The sequence below is a fragment of the Balaenoptera borealis genome (genome assembly GCF_965194805.1).
Source record: "Balaenoptera borealis genome assembly, chromosome: 8".
In the NCBI taxonomy this organism is placed as follows: domain Eukaryota; kingdom Metazoa; phylum Chordata; class Mammalia; order Artiodactyla; family Balaenopteridae; genus Balaenoptera; species Balaenoptera borealis.
Genome location: NC_138865.1, coordinates 68,794,322 through 68,814,971, shown reverse-complemented (window position 1 = coordinate 68,814,971; position 20,650 = coordinate 68,794,322). Strand labels below are relative to the sequence as shown.

The following is a 20,650-nucleotide window of genomic DNA, read 5'->3' as shown; positions in this document are numbered from 1 at the left end:
GGCTCTTTAGAATATAGCTCCTGCCTACCATTTTCCAAAGAGTACTATATACAATCCAGCCATATGGAACTACTCTCAGTTCCCCAAACCTAGAAGGGGAAGTTCCCCAATCCCACTTTAATGGATGAGAAACAAGAAGTTCCCGCTGACTCAAACAATTTTTCCTTCCCACCTTTTCTCCGCTTCATCTTTCAGATCTCAGGATAAATTCCACTTCCCCCAGATAGTCTCCCAAACCACCACCACTCTTCCCTCTCGCTGCCCCGCCTGCTTCTAAATAAGTCTGGGTCTGGTGTTTGTCTGAGTGTTCCTACAGCATCTTATTTTTACTCAGCCAGCAGCAATTATCATATTGTAGTGTAACTGTCTCTCCAACTAGATTATAAACACCCTGAGCACATGGACTACGCTTATCTTTTTCACCTACAAATATGCAACAGTGCCTAACACACAGAGGATCTTCAATTTGTTGAATGAACAGATGAATCTACAAAGAGGATGAGTTTAAGACCCTGCTGAAACATTACTATTAAAGTATGCTATATCAGATGCATTTAACACTTAAAAATTGTGTAAAAATAGAGTTTCCTACTAGAGCCAGTTCCAATCAATTTATTCATTAAGAATGTTTTCTCTTAATTTTCTAATGTGACTTCACTTTCAATTCCCATTATGGCAAAATTTTATAACAACCCTCATATTCTAATATTTGTAAGCCTTAACAGATTTTGTGTATAATTTTTTTTATAAAGAAACAAGATAAGGATTAAATAAACTCAAATGAGCAAATTAAGTCTTCAGCTATTGCTCTGAACCTCCTGACACATCATTTACTATTTTAATAAGTACACCTGATTCACTGAATTGTGGATTCAGATCCAATGCTCTAATCATGTCATCTTAGAAAAAGTAGCCTGGTATGCTTCCTTTGTTTTTATGAGACAGAAGCTCTCAGAGATCTTTAATTTTCATAGCTGAAATGCTAAGAATAAGTAATTAGCCTAATAGTAATTGTTCTAACTTCATCATTAATTAACAACTTGAAATTTATTTGAGCTTGGCAACATTCAACTGACATTCTTCTATGTTCTCTTAACAGTCATTGAAACTTTTCACAAAAAAGGGTATTTCAAGAATCCTCTAGTTAAAATTAGTTAACACATTTATGTAAGGATTTTACATGCTTTATTTAATCTAACCAGAAATCCTGTGAGGTAGGTACTATTATTATCCCACTTTTATGGATGATAAAACTTAGGCCCAAAGCTTAAATAACTCTATGAGCCCCAAGGTCACATAGCTAAAAATGGGCAGAGTGAGGACTTGAATATACCACACCATCTATTAGGTTCCGGTAGCAAAAACTGTTTTTTTTTTCTTTCTTTTTTTAACCTAGCAATATGCTGTATTAGGCTTATAATAATGATAATTTAAATGTTCTACAGACCAACTACTATGTAGTCCTGTCTAAATAGCAGTCTTTTCCATATTTTTAATGTTCTACAATATAGAAATTGGACATGCTGTAATTTTTTAACCCAGTTACTAATGTTCCATATGTTATCCTCCAAAAAATATTAATTTCATTTCCAGCAATGCTGAGTAGCTGACAAGATGGCTGTCTATTCTATTTTGTAGATCTCAGCAAACACTAATAAAAATGCTGAGTCGTGCGTTCTATATCACTTCTGCTGAGGCATTAACACAAATAGGCTTGTTGGAATTTGAATCAGGGCTCAGAAAATGTTCAAAAAAAGTACAGTATCTTTTATTCTAAAATCTTAAGAGTTGAGCTCTCAGGTGCCCACCATCAATTCCACTTCTAAATTAGTAAGAATGACTGGCTGCAGCTTCTTAGATGCCAAAAGAAGGGACTGTCTCAACTAGTTAATTCACAAAAAAATTGATTTTTGGTGAAACCGAAAGGTCTTTGGCACAAGTGCCAGGAGTTGTTGTTCCCTGATCTTTACATTCACAAATGACCTTCAGCAAGTCCAAGAAAAATATATTTAACGCTACTACCTAATGGCACTGCAATCAAGGGTAGTAACTGGAAAGCAAACAGAGTTTTAAGGAAGGTTACAGGCCAAAGGCAGTGTTCAGAAATACTAAGCGCCATACCAATGTTCTAGAATAGTCCTCTAGTCCAGCTAACATCTCTATTCCTGCTTGAGCAGGACCACCTTTCCTTGGCATACACCAAGTGATTCATCATATACGTTGATCTATTTGTTTTGTTACTTCAGTCAAATATTCACATGGGACTTATTTTGCTATGGTCATCATAAGAGCAGAGAAAACTAAAAATTTCTCAGTTCTCACCCAGACATTTTATTGTACTTCTTCAATGTCTCAGAAAGCCTGTGTTGTGGTGGCCATGGCACACGCGTGCGCGTGCTCACACACACACACACACACACACAATATGGATATTTAGCATCAAAAGTTATGCTAAACACATAGTAAGTACATTACACACATGCATATACACACAGAGGCAGAAGACCTTCCAAATAGTTCCAACTTTGGCTATAGGGCATGGCTGAGGAAAAAACACTCTATTTCTAAAGGCAGTAGTACTCTTCCATTACAGTTTCCCTGTCCCCCATCCCTGGTAGAGATGGTGATGGGGGTATGATTACACTAAGTTTACTTTTCCAAAAATCAACTTGCTAAGAATCATTTTGCCTAATGGCTGATTTGACAAATTGACCAATTCATTCAAAATTTGTTTCTTTTAACCATTTATCTTGTGGACATAATTTGTATTGAATAAAAGTTTTAAAGGGCCTTTGAAGATTTCTTTGACACTTACATTGATGAGTTCAAAGTTTAAATTTATCTGAAATTTTGCTACAAGCCAGCACACTATAGCCTACCCATAACTATATTCTGGAATTTCACCATTTTCTGGGCCAATGACTTTTGAGAATGAGCATTTATTTTTAATTAAAGGGCTGTGCATGTCTTGAATGTCATGGAGTTTATAAATGAGAACAGGGAAGGTTTATTTCTTTTAACACATTTTTCACCCATTAAATGCATTCTACACTTCTCTTAATTCACACATTTGTTAACCACTACAACTAAATAAATATATAGCTTCACGTTTAAGCAACTGTAAAGAATTCCGTATATAAAATATCAATGACAAATTTGGCACTCAGCTGGGCTGTACTGATAAATATTTCTGTTGCAAAATGTCTGTGGTGAAATTGCTGTGGAAAAATTAAAACCAAATTAAAACTAATTAATACTTCCCACCAAAAATTTCAAAAGATTTTGTGACTAATGCAGTGTGATTTGTGATAAATGTTATATGTAGTTAATAGAAACATATTTTAGGCAGTTGATTAATTTGGAAAACTAGTTCTTAGGCAACTAATAAATCAGAGTACTTGGTAAATTTAACAAAATTGCCACTCAGTGAATTTATGTTTCAGCAAACTGCTTTTAGGAGAAATATCTATTCAGTAAATGATCACTCAGTAAAAAAAATTGGGGAAGGGGGTGTAATAGGTTTTCAGATAAATGCCCTACTTCTCAAAGCACAGCATTTAAACTTAAAAAGTATCCAGGAGATCTAGTTCAGGTCCCCATTTCACAGCGAATCTGAGACCAATAAATCAAATGGATCCATTAGTATCAGAGTTGGCATTAGAACTCAGAATTCCCAATTCCCAGTTAATAGCTCTTTGTAACAGACTATGGTGTATAAGAGAAGAAAGAAGGAAGGCACTCAAAAAGAAGTAGGAAGGCCTGCCAAAAGCTCAAACTGCTTATCACACAATGAAAGAAATACTCGTAACATGGAGAATGAAACCCAAAAATAAGAGGGTCTCAGACATTTTCAAGTTTCTTTCTCTCACATAAATGATTAAGGTACTCTTTCAGGATATTTAACAAGATTTCAAGTAAGGCAAACTTCGTGTGTGTATGGAGATACCAACTAAAATGGCTGGTGACCTAGGCTCAACTATTTTATTATTACATGGAGTATCTGAGTGTTTTAGGCTCTGAATTTTATTATTACAATATCTCTGTATGTAACCTACAATACACAAACTGACTAACTGCGTTTACACTGAAATAAGGAAACCAAAAAAAGGCTAATTTCTAGTTTTCCAGGAAGAAGGGGGAGAAACAAAATTCAACACCATGGTAATTGCCATCAAAATAAACAAGGAACAAATTCTGAATTTTCACTTGCAGCAAATAAGTGTAATTTTGGGGTGTGAGATGGAAACCTTTTAAATGTAATGGCTTGTATAACAGCTTCTACAAGGTGCACTTTCCACTGTCAAACAGCAAGAAATGCTCATAAGGGTAATCAGTTTTAGATGGCAGGTTTACAAGCTTTCCACAACTTGTACTATTTATTCATGTTAAAATGTTTTGCAATTACGTCTTTACATATTATGTTCATGTTTTCTTTTAAAAAAATTTAAAAATTGTTTTGTACAAATGTAACTCCAAAACCAACCATATTACTTGACTTCTTTACTCACATACTGAGTAAAGTACATTTTGATACATACTGTTGGGTTTTTATGACCTCATAAATTGTCCACAACTAACTTACACAGTAGTACTTCTGCAATATCGAAGGACATTAAAGCTGGGTGAAAGCAAACACCTCCCAATATAACCTGCTCAAAAACTGCATTTTTTATGTCACCTTTCTTATGAAGGTAATATAAATGATTTTCTTGTTGTACCCAAATAGTAAGCTAATATGTACATATTATATTCAAAACCATATACAAATATGGGCTGATTACTTCTCATGGTTCTGTGGAGTCATTTTTCAAACAAACCAGATTTACAAGGATGGTTTTTTTCTCAGTGCAACTGAAAGGTTATTTACAATGAAAACTCCATTCTCTTTCCTTACAAGGTTTACTCAACAGTGAATGATATATTTTTTTTCATTAAGACAACAGTAGAATTTTTTTAATGTAGGCTAATGAAACAATCATTCTTCCTCACCCTTTCTTTTCCTTTCCCTCTCTCTCCCCATGTCCCTTTCTCCTTGTCTTTTCTCCCTTACCTCTTTCCCTTTTACCCATCCTGATCTACTTTCCCAAGTATAAGGACCTAGTTAGGCCCATAGTTAAATAGTAGCCACACAATAACACCTCCCAATTGCTCTAAAGCTGAGTCAGCAATGTAGCTTAATTATGTCAATCATTTTTTTTTGAAATTGTCCTTGTACATCATAACAACTAATTTTGACATTTTCCAGAGGCTTGATCTTACAGTCACATCATTTCAATCATTATAGACATCAAAAATAACAGTTAAACTATTTTTCAGTACTTACAGATAAGCCACATGTCCAAAGTATTTGGTATCTCAAAACAAAGCTTACAGTGAAATTAGATCACCAGTGCTGAATACTCCTGGCTTGTACTTTCCAGACTACAGTAGAACCACTTTATAATAAGACCACTAACAGTCAACACTAGTCACATTGTACCACTTTAAGTGGTTATGTTTAGAGCAATGTAGGCTCAGAGACGCTAAGGTCAGACAGGCCCTTCAAGGTAAGACCTTGAGTCATAGTCTAGGCCATGGTCTATCTGTTTGAATCTCCACAATGAAGCTCTACCATACCACTTGAGCAGGGATATTATGAATTTAGCTCTTTAGAATTATAGAATTTAGCTCTTAAGGTGACTTCAAGGTAACTCCACTTTATTTTTGTTTTTAAGTATATAAATAGTAATTAGCAGTAGAAGCAAAGGCTTCCAACAACTGAATAAGGAAATATTTATTAATTCATTTTGCTTTTTTTCTTCCTGAGAAGACTCTAAACAAAAATACCATTTTCTTAGGGTAAATATATTGAGTAAAAAGTCATAAAAGAAAGGTGCAAAGGGTGAAGCTGACATTTCTGAAGTTCAACAGCTGTTGCTCCAAACCCATGTAAGTTAGTGAAACCCAAGTCCCTGAGGTGGCTTCCAGAGATGCAACACGACTGCAACAAAAGCTATCACCTGGTTCCAAAACACAGGAGGCTGCCCATTTTTTACCCATGCCAACCCCATTACAAAGTTATTCTTACAAAGACAGGGAAATGTATGACTATCTTTGAACTTCCATGAAAAAATTACAAATTTCTTACTTTTTAACTTATCGTTGCTGGCAATTCTAGTGTTAAATTCACTTTTCTTCCAAATTGAATATTAATAAAGCTACCACCAATGCTAAAAATCTATTTATTGTTTAATATGAGTTGAATAAAAATCAACAAAGATAACAGAGCAATGAAAAAATAAGATTCCAATGTGTTGTATATTGATGAATCTAAAAATGGCACATCATAAGTTGGTTCTTAAAGCACAGGCTTTATATACATGAAAATTTACCTCAGTTTAACAAGAAAAAACAAAAAATCCAAAAAGCTCTTTCCTTGGGAAATATATATAATACATAAGTTTCTACAAACTTTGTCACTTTATAGCAACATCTAATTTTTTTTCAGTTACAACCTGTTCTCGTAAAGAGAACTTGCCCAACATCTACCTATTCTTAGAACATTATTAAAATATTTGTTAAAGCATAACATAACACACAGCAAGTAGAACTTTTTAAGTACACTCAATTTACCCCAAAATTATTTTGTTAAATATTATGAATAACACTCAACAATAATTAACAATTCATAATTTAAGTGATTTATGTTCCTTCCCAAGACTACATAACCAAGTTATTTTTATACATGAGTTAAATTAATATTTTAGGGATATTTTATTATAGTTTGTAATTTGTTTGATTTGCTCAGAAGTGAACTCTTTTCCTTTTATTTTATTTTTAAATGGCTCACCTTCAGCATTTAGATTATGCTTTTTTTATGTATAGGTTTAACTTGAGGGGGAAAAAAACCCACCTCAATAGAAAAAAATTATCTACTGATAATTTATTATCTACTGCAGAGACAGGACACTAATTTTTGAAGAATTCATCCCTGCTTCCTTTTCTTCTTGCTTTGAGGACAAGAAACCAGTGCTTCCTGAATGTGGAATTTAACCTACTAGCTCACTGCTTTTTAACACCTTTAGAGTCAAGATAGTTGGAACAAATATAAGCTAAGTTCTGTAATACAGCAGTTCTCCTGGCAACTGTGAGTAAGGCTGCAAGCGAAAAACCTTTTAAGCTTTGTTGCATGGTATCTCAGTGTGGGAGGATGAATACTAAGTAATAAATCAGGAAACAGAAAACAATTATACCCTCCAAGTAGATAACATGAAGAAAGTTAAGGCTGGTGTTTGGTACCCAAAAGATTCTACCAATAAATCAGAATTGCTCTCTTCCAACCTCAGCTTCTCAGTTATATTCAATTTTTTTTAAAAAAGCCACCATTTATTATTGAGCGCCTACCACTAAATTTAATACTTTAATTCTCATTACAACCTTGTAAAAATGTATGTTGTTCTCTACTTTATAAAAATGGACACTGAGGTCCAGAAATACTTTTTCAAAGTTTTACCACCAGTAAAAGACACCAGGACCCACATGGAACTCCATCTGACTATAAAATCTATGTTCTTGCCATACTCCAGTCTGCTTGAAATTTTTTGCTTGTTTTTTATATTTCCAAATTAATAGAAACAAAATTTAGGTTTCACATTTGAAATTTTCACTGTTATGAGAATGGCACTCTTAAGAATAAAATCATGGTCCTGCAAAGTCAGTGAAAAATTTAAAAACATCATGGCCTTCTTTAGTGTTCATTACACACGCCAGTTTGAAAGTTCCCCAGAAATATTTGGGGTTTTACCAAAAAAGCACATATTAGATATCATTTTAATAGGTACAATAATAAACTAATAAATCATGCTCACAACTACGTGCACCATAAATTCAAAATTCACTTGTAGAATGTAGGTCACTGCCTTTAGATACCGGAAAAATGGCAAGATTAGGGAAGCCTTAACTTTCCTGGCTGCCTCCTCTTTTATTCTCTAACAAAGACTATTCCCTGAAGATACGTTCTTGTCCTTCTGTGTTCCACTATGCACACACTGTCCTTTGAATAATATTGCAGCCTTAATGTTCACTTGTATATTATGATGACTTTCAAATCGACTGTCCTTCTTCTTCTTCTCATCGACCTAAATTCTAATAGGAACTGCCTCTTTGCAAATGCCGTACAATGAGATGCAAGATGATATTCTCTCTTATACCACACCTCTCTCGGTCCATTGCTAGAATTTAGAGGCTAATGTCTCTGATTGCCCTAGCCTCTAGCCTTCCTGAAGCCTTATTCACAACTTAGATCTCCCCTGAACTCTGAACCTACCTATTCGGTTTAATTATCATACCCATTCATGGTAACCTCATCTACATTAACTTTATCTTCCCTGACACACATAACAAATGTTTCCAGGTCTAAAGGACAGAATAAAGTTTGAAGAGATAATTGACTGTGAAAGTAAACTAAAAGCACTTACTTTGGAGTCAGGCAATAACTTCCATGATCCTTATATGGCAAGTATATTTGAAGTCCTACAGTGTGCCAAGCAATTTATTAACCAGGTACTTTATAAATGCTATTCCATTTAATTTTGACAATCAAGATAGAAAACAAATATTATATAAGCACATAGGACAACACCATCATGAGGTGATTATTATCTATATTTTAGGGCATAAAACTTAAGAGTGGTTAAATAACTCATCCAGGGTCATATATCTAGCAAGCAATAGTGATAGAATTTGAATCTAGGTCTAGCTGACTTCAAGACCACTATTCCTTACATTATGCTATGTTGGGCCTATTTTTGCCATTTACTGCAGTCAGTTTAAACTGAGCCTCAGTTTGTTCATCCACAAAAAGGAAGGGTGTTATTAATGTTCTTATGGGAGGAGCAACAAGCCAGTAGGAGGGCATCTGAAGTGAGGCACTTTTCAAAGTTCTCACATATACACGAAACATGATTCCAGTATGGTCCTCCAACCCATTGCCCCAGCTGCTGCTGAGAACCACTGGCTTTTCTTATACTGTACAGGAGGTGGTATAATATTACATGATGGTACAGTATGACAAGTTAAAGAAGCATACTGTAAACCATACAGTAACCACTGAAAGTATAAAACAAAGAGGTATGGCAATAGCCAATAAAGAAGATAAGATGGAATCATAAAATTACTCAAGTAATCCAAAACAAAGCAAGAAAAGAAGAAAAAGAAACCAAAGATTAGCTGGGACAAATAGAAAACCAATAGCAACATAGTAGATTCAAACCTAACCTATCAATAATCACATAAAATGTACTTTAAACACACCAATGGAAAGGTAGAGATTGTCAAATCATTTAATAAACAAAGACCAAGCTAAATGTTCTTTATAAGAAATCCATTTTAAATATAATGTCACAGATAGGTTAAAAGTAAGGACTGAAAAAGATATACAATGCTATATCAACACCTGACAAAGTAGATTTCAAAGCAGGAAATATTACCAGGAATAAACAGGGATATTTCATAATGATAAAGGAATCAATTCATCAAGAGAACTTATTGATACAATGCTAAATGTTTATGCACCTATTATCAGAACATCAAAACACATAAAGCAAAACCTGACTGAACTGAAAAACAAAAAATAGTAAAATGCACTATCATAGATGGAAATTTTAAAACCCATCTTTCAATTCTTGATATAACAAGTAGACAGAAAATCAGTAAGGATATAGAAAACTTGAACAACACCATCAAGCAACTTGACCTAACTGACATTTATAGAATACTCCACCCAATAGCAGAATACACATCCTTCTCAAGTATATACAGAACAATTAACAAGACAGACTATATTCTGATCACAAAACAAGTCTCTGTACATTTCAAAGGATTCAAATCTTAGAAAGTAAGTTGCCTGATCACAACAGAATTAGAATCAATAACAAAAATATTAGGAAAAATACCAAATACTTTGAAACTAAGTAATATATTTCTAAATAACCCATGGGTCCAAGAAGAAATAAAAAGGCAAATTAGAAGTATTTTGAACAGAATGAAAATGAAAATACAACATTTATGAGATGACTTAACGCCCTCAATAAATATGAGTGAAGGAAAAAAGAGTTAAATCAATCAGTTGTCAGATTTTCAAGTAAGCAAAACCAGGAATTAAGAATAAAAGAACAAGGATCATGAATTCATAAAATACTGAAACTGGAAGGATTTTAGAAATCTTTCTAAAATGTGTAAACTCACAAAATTTATAGAGGAAATGGTTCCAGGAAGAGCATACAATTTGCTTAATAGGGTTTATAATAGTAAATACTTTAAAATGGGCAGTCTCTGCTAGTAGCTACATTACACAAATGTCTGAATACTTTAAATGCCTATTTTCATCTAATAAAAGCAGATAAAGGTTTCATAAAACAGATGTGCACATTTCTGTGCCTATGTCTGATTAATGTATTTTGTGCTTTATATGTAAATTTTCTATATTTGCACACACAGTATAATAATTAAGGGTACTGAATTCTCAGTCCACATTGCCTGAATTCATACTCTGGCTTTACCACAACTAGTAACCATGATATCAAGCCAGTTATTTAACCACCCATGCCTCAGTTTTTTCAACTGTAAAACAGGAATAAACCGTAAAATGAGAATAAGTTCCTACCTCCCAAAGTGATAATAAGGATTCAATAAGTTAACACCTTTTGTGGGCTTCAAATAGTGCCTGATGCATAGTAAGAGCTCAATAAATGACAACTATTATTATATAGCACTGACTTATAATTACTTGAGGCTTATTAGTCAAGACAATGACTTTATTTTTAATTAGGTGACATCAATTGAAATAGGATATCAGCACAGAAAAATGGGTTGCTTCTAATTCATAAGTGTTAAAAAAAAAAGCTCAGAAGTTAATTGAAAGCCAATGTCAAAACAAAGCTGGGGCAATTTCTTTTCAAGGCAAGAGACAATGATCCAATGAAAAATTATTACATGGAGTGTTTTTGGACCAACCAACAAATGTAATACTATCAACATATGAGATGATACTAAAGTTACACATAAGGGCTATCCTGTTGCCTTCATCTATTCCTTCTAATGTGCTCCATTCAACTAGCATTTATGGATTTAAATATTATAATTTTAAAATGACAAAACATTCATTTCTAAATTTGTTTTAAAATGGATAAAAGGCAGCATTCAGCAGTGTATTATTTGAACAAATTCCATTTGGTGAAAACAAAATAAATGTGGAACACATTTCACATTTTTTATTTTATGCAACTTCAATGCTTTCAACGCTGCATATATTACTAAAAGCACAAAAATAGATGCTGTACTATCAAATTGTAAAGAATACCAAATTGATATAATTATACTTTATAATTTCTTCCAAATATCAAAAGGACAAGTTTTTTTAAAAATTAATTTCATGTGTCTCTTATGTGTTCTACAGAATCAGGTAAAACAGGTGTATTTTTATTAAGTAGCTCCAAATTTTCATGTTTTCATAACAACTACTATTTATAATGGGTGCTTCGGGCTTCCCTGGTGGCGCAGTGGTTGAGAGTCTGCCTGCCAATGCAGGGGACATGGGTTCGAGCCCTGGTCTGGGAAGATGCCACATGCCGCGGAGCAACTGGGCCCGTGAGCCACAACTACTGAGCCTGCGCGTCTGGAGCCTGTGCTCCGCAACAAGAGAGGCCGCGATAGTGAGAGGCCCGCGCACCGTGATGAAGAGTGGCCCCGCTTGCCACAACTAGAGAAAGCCCTCGCACAGAAACGAAGACCCAACACAGCCATAAATAAATAAAATAAATAAATTAATTAATTAATATAATGGGTGCTTCGTCTTTCTGACGATGACACCATAGCCTCCTCAGCTGGGCTGAATGAGCATGTGCCTGAATCAATATGGTAATAAGATATCAAAAAAAGTCTGACTTATTCTATTCTACCGTTTTGAGAAGTAGGTGAGAAGACTTTGTATACCTTTAATAACAGAACTAAAATTTCACCCATAACCTTAGCATTTGTAAACCACCTTTCTCCTCTCCTCATACCACACAGGCACTTTTTCTTCACACTCAAAATTATGAGGAAGCTCGTCACGACGGCACCGGAAAGCAGTGCGTGAGACTAGCTGGAGGATGCAGAGAGCGTGTGGATGCCTACAGTGCTGCTGGTCCTCTGAGCTGCCTCTCAGCCTCCATCCATCCTTCAGCCACCCAGAGGTAGATTAAAACTCTCAGCATGTGGGCTGCCTTCCTCAAGCTTTTTGTAACTATTATCAACCAGTAGCTTTCATCGCTGGGAGGAGGATCGAGGCCAGGAAAACGCTCATGCACGAGTATTAATGGAACATTCTGTGGTTCGCTAAGTGTAATGCCTACCAAGAAAATAACAGAAACCTGAAGACAGAAGCCCAGAGCAAAGAAAGAAGTCTAAGATGGCTTTGAAGGCTGTTCGAGGTCATCAATTATTATCATCATCAAATACTTACCTAAGCTTTACCACTTACAAAGTATTTTTAATATACATTATTTTATTTGATCCTCACAATAGTCATATGAAGATATAGTATAGATATTTTTATTAATAACTATATTTTGCAGGTGAAGAAATTGAAGAAGTTCAATTGAGACTTCCCTAAGGTCACTTTAACTAGTAAGTGAGCAGGAACTTAACTTCTATTTTTTTCTAAAAACTAACTTCAGATTTCAGTCTTCCAGCTTATACACTGCTGTATCCCACATAGATAAAGGAAGAGGGGCAAATTGAAGGAAGCAGGTTCCATACTGGACAAAGTGAGCAATTATTCTTATAAACCACTATTTTTCCCTACCTACCTTTAATCATCAGTCCCATTCCTTCCTTTGTTCCTTACCTCCCTTCATTCCTGGTTCTTTCATTCAGATGACCCAATGGACAGAAACCATTTTGTCCATTTAAATCCCTTAGATCCTGATCTGCACAACCAAAGATATCCCTAGGTCAAACCTGAAACCACTAACTATGGATTCTCTTCTATTAAGTTCTCTGGCTATAACAGAAACTGACCTAAGGAATGATGAAATTTGTGGAAATCTCAGACGTAAATATTTCTACAATATGCCATAAAAAGCAGGCAGGCAATAAATAATGAATATAGTATCTCCTGGACCAATATGGTATCTCCTGTTCCCTGCAGGCTGGCCTCACTCAGTGACTGACCTAGAAAAAAACCACCGAGAATAATAAACTAGGTCACAATAAGCAGCAAAATAATATACTAATGAACCTCTAAAGAACTACCTAGATCATCATATTAAGTGTTTACAATCTTTCTGAACTCAAAGCTTACAAGGTCTTGAGGAGCATGTCAAAACGAAGTAAGTGGAAGATGCTAGCAAAAACAATGGAAAAGAAACCTCTAGTGATTAAATGGAGTTGCTAAAGAGCTGAATATCTGCCTTTCATCTCAAACTTAAAATAAAATGAATATTTAAATCTACAGACATCCAATTCCACAGAGATAACCACTGTTAACATTTTTCTAGTCTATTTTATGAAAGCATATGACAGGAGGAGTGTGCGTTTTTAAACAATTACTATCCAGTACTTATTATTGTACAGAATAGCAGGTGATTAAAACTCTTAGCATTCCAAGTCCTTCACCTATATGAAATCATCTGAGCATCCCACTAACCCAATGACATAGGAAAAAAGCATATCATCCCTATTTCACGGGGGAGGAAATCAAGGCATGGGACTTGTTTATGGTAGTTGTAGGGATGCGATATGACATAAATGAAATACAGAAAGTAACCCTGGTAGAATGATGCTGTCTCCTTTACACATTTCCTTCTACACAGTTTCTCTTTCTCTGCCTCTCTGCTCTTCTCTCCCCAACACAATGTACATGAAAGCCTATCACAATGTTAACTCCAACAGGTAACTTCAGTCCATTAACAGGGTCTACAGTCCTGTCGATGGGAACTATTCACTCCAAAAGCCAAAAATACTATGTTTTGTTATAAGTGAATTTTCAGGAAAGAAAAAAAAAAAAAAATGGGAGGGGATGAGGCATTTGGAAAAAGAGACCTGATTTTGTTCTTTAGAATAGAAAAGGTGCCTAAGAAAGGGCAGAAGTGTCTATAGAAAGGACCAGTAAAACGGGAAGCTGGAAAACAAAAGTCAATTCATGGGATTCACTCCAGGTGAAAGATCTTTAGCTAAACCATCCTGACATATGTACCTCTCATGTGAGAGGAAAGCTGGTCTTGTTTCAGCCTTATAAACTTTTCCCTACCAAACTGATCCTGTAGCAAATTTGGGTTTTCTGTGTTGTTAATGGTGATGGCGGTGCATGTGTGTGTATCTGTATTTTTAAAAAGGAATGACCTAAAGTCAAAGGCAAAAACACTATGATTCTTCTGCCCTGGCATGGAGTGGATCTGTCCCAGCTTATAGGATTTAGAGTTTACAGTATAAATGAATTTTGAATTGTTAGACAGCAAAGGAGAAGCCCACTGACCACTGTTTTATCAGAAGCACCTCTTCTCTACCCTTTGATGCTACGGGGAATAAAAGATCTTCTAATTGATTTACAGATCAAATTCAACAATTTGAATCGCTCATTATTCTAGTTAAGAAGGTTCCATAAAAAGTCAGATTTATTTACAGTTCTGCCCAATTTAGCTACTTGCTTAGGAGGCAAATAATACATATTATGGAGTGAAAACATGGTATTCAAGAAACAAGGAGACATTGACTGAGCACCTGCTATGTGTAAAGATCTGCTACATGTAAGACACATTGAGAAGCAGGGGGTTTTATAAACATGAATAACTTCAAAAGGAGAAATGTATTTCAGAAATACGATTTCAGTATAATGCCTGACTGGACTGTCACAATGGAGCTATATTTAAAAAAACAAACATACAGAAAAAGAAGCTCTACAAAAATAGTACTTCTTGTCAGAAAGCTGAAGATCTGAAAGAAAACTGGCAATCTTGAGAGGAGAAAAGATGAAAACAAGTTACTTCCTAATTTTAGGGCTACACTGCAGACTAGTCAGACTAAATGGAGACTCTGGATGACTGCAGACTGCTTCCCTAACATCAATTTAAAACTATCCAAACATATGCTAAGAATTCTACTCACCTTTAAAACAATGAGTGGATGTGTATGAACTGGAGCTATTATTACACTGACATTGGGAATGTAAAATGGTACGTACAGTCACTTCACAAAGTACTTTGGAAGTTTCTTCTAAAGTTAAACATACACTAACCATATGACCCAGCAATTCCACTCACAGGTATTTATCCAAGAAAAATGAAAACATTTGTCTGAACAAAGACTTGTACACAAATGTTCATAGCGACTTTGTTCATTATAGTCAAAAACTGAAAACAATCAAATGCCCATCAATAGGTGAATGGACCTGTCGTGGTATTGTCATTAAATGGAATATTAATCAGCAATAAAAGAAAAGAACTATTCATACGACAATATGGATGAATTGTAACTTTATGCTGAGCAAAATAAGCCAGACACAAACGAGTGCACGTTGTACGATTCCATTTCTTATGTGGAATTCTAGAAAGCAGATCAGTGATTGCCTGGGGCTGGGAGTCCGATGTGGGCACAGGAAGTTTTGAGGGGTACAGAAATGTTGTATATCAATTGTGGTGGTGGTGGTTACATGGATATAAAATTTTTAAAACTCAATTGAGCACTTTTAAAGAGTATATTTTAATGTATATATTGTGCATTTTATAATACATGTACTTCAACTAAGGCGATTTAAAAACAACATTTTGGAAGTAACATATTTAGAACAAGGAAATAAATATCCCCACTATATGAACTGTACTGTTCAGATCATATCAAGGGTATGGTGTCTACTTTTGTGAACATCTTAAAGCAAACTAAAAATAAAAGAAATTTAAGAGGAAGGTAAGTTGAATGGTGAGTGTGTTGGCAATGTTATCATATATGAGAAATGATTGAATGTTCTGTCTGGTGACAAGATGAAATAGGGACCTATAGTTGCCCTCATATGTATAAAGCAGTACTCTCTAAGGGGAAGAAACAGACACCTACTGGGTGAAAGTTATAAACACAGGGATTTTGCCCTCAATATACAGAAGACAATAATTACTTTAATTGGAGCTCAAATTAAAAATCAAACCACATTTGTTGAATATTCACTATATTCCAGATACAATGGAATGTGAACCTTCTAAGAAAGTAGTTATTGAATTCTCATTGCTAAACTCTTCCTGTCAGGCTTACTGGAGAGGGAATTAGTGTGACAGATTAGATGCCCTCTAAGAGTCTTGTTTTTAGAATATATTTTACCCCTTTTATAAAACTTGAACTGAATTTTATGATTTCAAATTACTGAACTTTACACTTGCTACTAGTACCATGCCTTTCATATTTTGGTATTTAATAATTTTTTAAAATTGTGCTTTGCTTTTTAAAATATATTGCTGTTCATCATTAACATACTCAATGCAGAGTTCCTGGTTGGTATAAGCCACCTAATGGTAAAATTCCACAGTATGGGAAAATAAAATACACTTTAGAATGACTCACTTTCTGATGAAATTTCAAGAATTACCTAATGATCCAAACACTGTTGACACAGAGAAAGATAACAAGCTGTCCTATAAATGGAAAATAATTGACCAGGAAAATTGTGTTTTTCCTGCTTTTCAGGGGGAAAAAAAGCTCCCTAATGTTAGAAATAAGAGAAAGGTTAGTTTAAAATACTTCTTAAATGTGAGGCAGATGTAAAGTATGATGGCATATGTGGTGAACATTAATCACCTCCCTTCACATTTACTCTCCTCTTTTCTTTTCCCAGAAGACAGAACTTTAATTTGGGGATCCAAGGGTTCCAAAGAAGTTAACTCAACCCTTTACTTCAGGGATGGAACACACAGTCCAGCACGATTCAACAATTACAACTTTCAAGTATTATGGCCACCGTGATTAGTTCTGAGGTGAAATATGACCTACACAGGCTGAATCAGAATAAATATAAGGACTTTTGTTGGAAATACTGAGACAAATACTCTCTTTTCGAGGGGAGGTAAATATGGGAGCAATAAGCCTTAGGAGCCAAATCAGAACCAAGACAGCAATATCACAATGAAGCCAAAACCAGGAAGCCAGAATAAAGAAAGGAAGTCATGGAGCCACCGGATCATTCCCAAAGTAGTCCTATCTTTGGATTTTTGAGTTACATTAGCTAATGTATTTCATTTGTGGCCAATATTCATTGAGTCATTTTTTAAAAAAAAATATCGTTTTTATTACTTGCAACAAAAACTGAGAAGGTAGGAACTTCATCCAAAGGAAAAGACTAGAATACACAAGGTATCTATAAGACTTTAAAACTGGTTTTGTAATTTACAGCCAAATTCATTACTAAAGTAATTCTGGTGTTAAATACAAACATAATCTAAGTCCCCATTTGTTGAGCATCTTTTATTTGTCCTATGTGGATATTTCGTATAAGCACATATTTTAAAACTTGTAAATGTTTTTAGATTCATTTTAACTTCCTCCTCCACATGAGCCTCAGATTTAAAGAGTCTGGGCTACATTTCTTGAATTGGTGGGGTGAAAACAAGATGGTGCCATCTCTATTCTCAATCTGCCACAATCAACTAGAAGTTGGGTCAAAGAGCCATCAACTTCTGGAATTCAGCTCCAAATGGATGAGGGAAATGTGGACAACATGAAGGTAGCCTCTGCTCCACAAAGTTTCTCACTATTCCTCTCGAACCCTGTTCCAGGTCCCAAATAAATCAAAGCCCTGAGGATACAGATATAGAACTTTTAATAACAAGAGTACAAAGCTACCAGATGGTAAAATTGCTAAAAAGAAAGCTGCTGTTAAAAGCAAAGGACCCAGTATTAATGTGACTCATTGTTTAAAATATTTGTTAAGAATTATACAGAAAAAAATAATAATTAAATACTGGTAAGAAAAGACTTAAATGGTCTCACTTACCACTTTGGAATTTTGAGAACCATTGCAGATTCCAATCTATGTTCCTCTGATAAAAAATATCTAAATAAACAAGAAACAGGAAGCTGTCTTTGGTGACATTCAGGTAAAAAATCAATTTCATTTTGTCCACATATCACTTGATTCAGAAAAAAAATATTCATAGGTGTCTATAGACAGTTTTTGGCAGACAATATCTTCCCCAAGATGTGGGAGGAGAAAGGATAAATATCAAGTTCAGTCACATAGTTGACTGTCTTATTAATTGAAAAAAAAATGTATTCAGGCTTCCTAATACAGAAATTATGAGAGATTTTCATGATCTACAATTCTGTGAATAATTTCTCATCCACAATCAGTTAATCTCTAAAAGAGAGAGAGAGACAGTGGGGCAGAGAGAGAAATTGAGAGAGAGAAAGAGAGGAGAGAGGACTGAATTCAACCTGAGGTTTTCTCACAGAAAGAATATCAGTCCGAACTTAATTTAAGGTTAAAACTTTAGCTAGAGATCAGACTTCAGGATTGTTTTAAAAAGCAATATGTCTTAAATAAGAAACTTCTGTATTTTTAAAAATGGTTTCCTATTGCTTGGCAAAAACAAAGAAAAGAAAGAAAAGGAAACATGGTAGAATAAAAGGGCCTAAAGCCATTTGATCACAAGCAGATTATATTCTATTTCTATATTATCATATATTTCCTCTAATGAGCATGCATTATTTTTATAATATGAAAAGCAAAATCCTGTATTTTAAAATGGATCTGGGCATGTAGAAAGACCTTATGATTCCATATTTTTAAATGTATAAAACAGCCTTACCTTCCTGCACCATATCCTTCCCCATGTGGGATAAAGTTAACTGCTCCTTCCAAAATGATGGTGGAATACTTAAAGCCACTGGACAGTCTCCTTATCACCACCATATTGACCACTGGATATTTCAGCAGTTTAATTATAATGTGCCTAGCTTCCTGGATGTGTAAATTGATGTTTTCTTAATTACAGAAAATTTTCAACCATTATTTCTGAAATAATTTTTATGCCCCATTCTCATGCTCTTCTTTTGTGACTCCAGCTACACATATGCTAAATCATTAGGTGTTGTCCTTAAGTCCTTGAGTCTCTGTTCATCTTTCTTCAATCTTTTCTTTCTAGGTTCTTCATATTGAATAAATTTTATTGATATGCTTCAAGTTCACTGATTTTTCTACTACCTCCAATATGCTGTTAAGCTCAACCGATAAAATTTTAAATATAGTTATTGTTCTTTCCAGTTCTAGAATTTCCATTTAGCTCCTTTTTATAGTGTTCATTTCTTTGCCAAGATATCCTATCTATTCACTCATTAAGATCATAGTAACTGTTTTTTGTTTTTTTTAAGTCCTGATATGGGTGTGCATACTTAAGTCTTTGTCAACTAAATCCAACATCTAGGCCATCTCAAGGTCTGTTTTATTTATTTTTTTCTTCACTAGGGAATAAAATTTTCCTGGGTTATTTATTTGTTTGTTTTTTTGCATGTCTAATAATTTTCATTGTATATTGAACACTGTGGTAATAAAACGTAAAAGTGACAATATATTTGGTCATGTGAAAGTAAACTTATAGACTGTGAAGAACGATGAGACATGTAGATAAAAGCAAACATAAAAGGTGAGGAGAATATTACTAGTAGCTAGGTTCCTAATGGCTTTACCGATGAGGAGGTCCAGTTCCTTGTGAGGCCAGGCTATTCTCTGGGATTTCAAGAGTTATGCCAATATCCAATATGTGTCAAAATTGCACAAGGAGAAAATGTTGAGGAATAAACCAAATAAATAAAAATAATAAATAACTAAAATAAAGTTTTCAATAACCAGACCCCAGTAATCAAAGGTATGAGTAACATTATTAAACAGATTTTATTTTTAGTAAAAAGATAAATGCTCTCAAAAGATAACAGATTAATATTAAGAAGATTAACATATCCTAAAACAAGTAAATATTTCAATAATTCCTCCAGGGAAAAATATGCTATCTCTGGACCCTTAGTTCCAAAATTATTCAAAATACTTCATTCCAGGTGGCAGGTCCTATCTACATTTTTTTAAAGTAAAAAATGAACAATTATTGATTGAGAACAATTATTGTTATCTCAAGCTGAATGAGATAACAAATATTTCTTTAATCCAAAAGAAACAGAACAGAGAGAAATTCTAAGTCATATTTGAAGTAGAAATAAACCTGAGGAAAAAAAAAAAAAGAAATAAACTTGAGAAGAGAGAAAGGATAGGAAATTATTACACCCAACGGGAATTCTATTACTCAGACATATAAGAAAGGAGATGTAAAAAGCAATGGGTCCAAGCCAATAAACTACCTAGGAACCTCCAACAAGCCAATCACCTCAAAATATGAGTCAATTCTGGTCACCCCTTCAGCCAACTATTCCTACTTAATTAAAAAAAAAAAAAGTTCCTAATTGAGTAATCTACATTTAGAAGTTAAAATGAAAATGACAAAATCCTAGCAGTTTTCTTTTATAGCACAATTCAAAGTATCCATTATTTTCCAAGCAGCAAATGAAAATGTCAAAAACATCCATGCTGTAGATATTTAGTTGTTTTCTGCCAAATTAATGAAAGGAAAATATTGCACTTTGAATTGGTTAATTACCACAAGTC

The 20,650-nt window shown here is 34.4% G+C and overlaps 1 protein-coding gene and 1 long non-coding RNA gene across 20 annotated transcripts in view; one reads left to right on the top strand and one right to left on the bottom strand.

Annotated features, from left to right (window-relative positions):
• The window catches only part of LOC309634424, a 144,362-nt gene extending 128,988 nt beyond the window's left edge, over positions 1–15,374 (top strand). The window contains exon 2 of the long non-coding RNA XR_014248090.1: positions 4,911–15,374. This is a non-coding gene — a long non-coding RNA (uncharacterized lncRNA). The remainder of the gene's footprint in view (positions 1–4,910) is intronic.
• The window catches only part of RFX3 (regulatory factor X3), a 303,201-nt gene that overhangs the window by 184,513 nt on the left and 98,038 nt on the right, over positions 1–20,650 (bottom strand). The gene's annotated exons all lie outside the window — the stretch shown is intronic.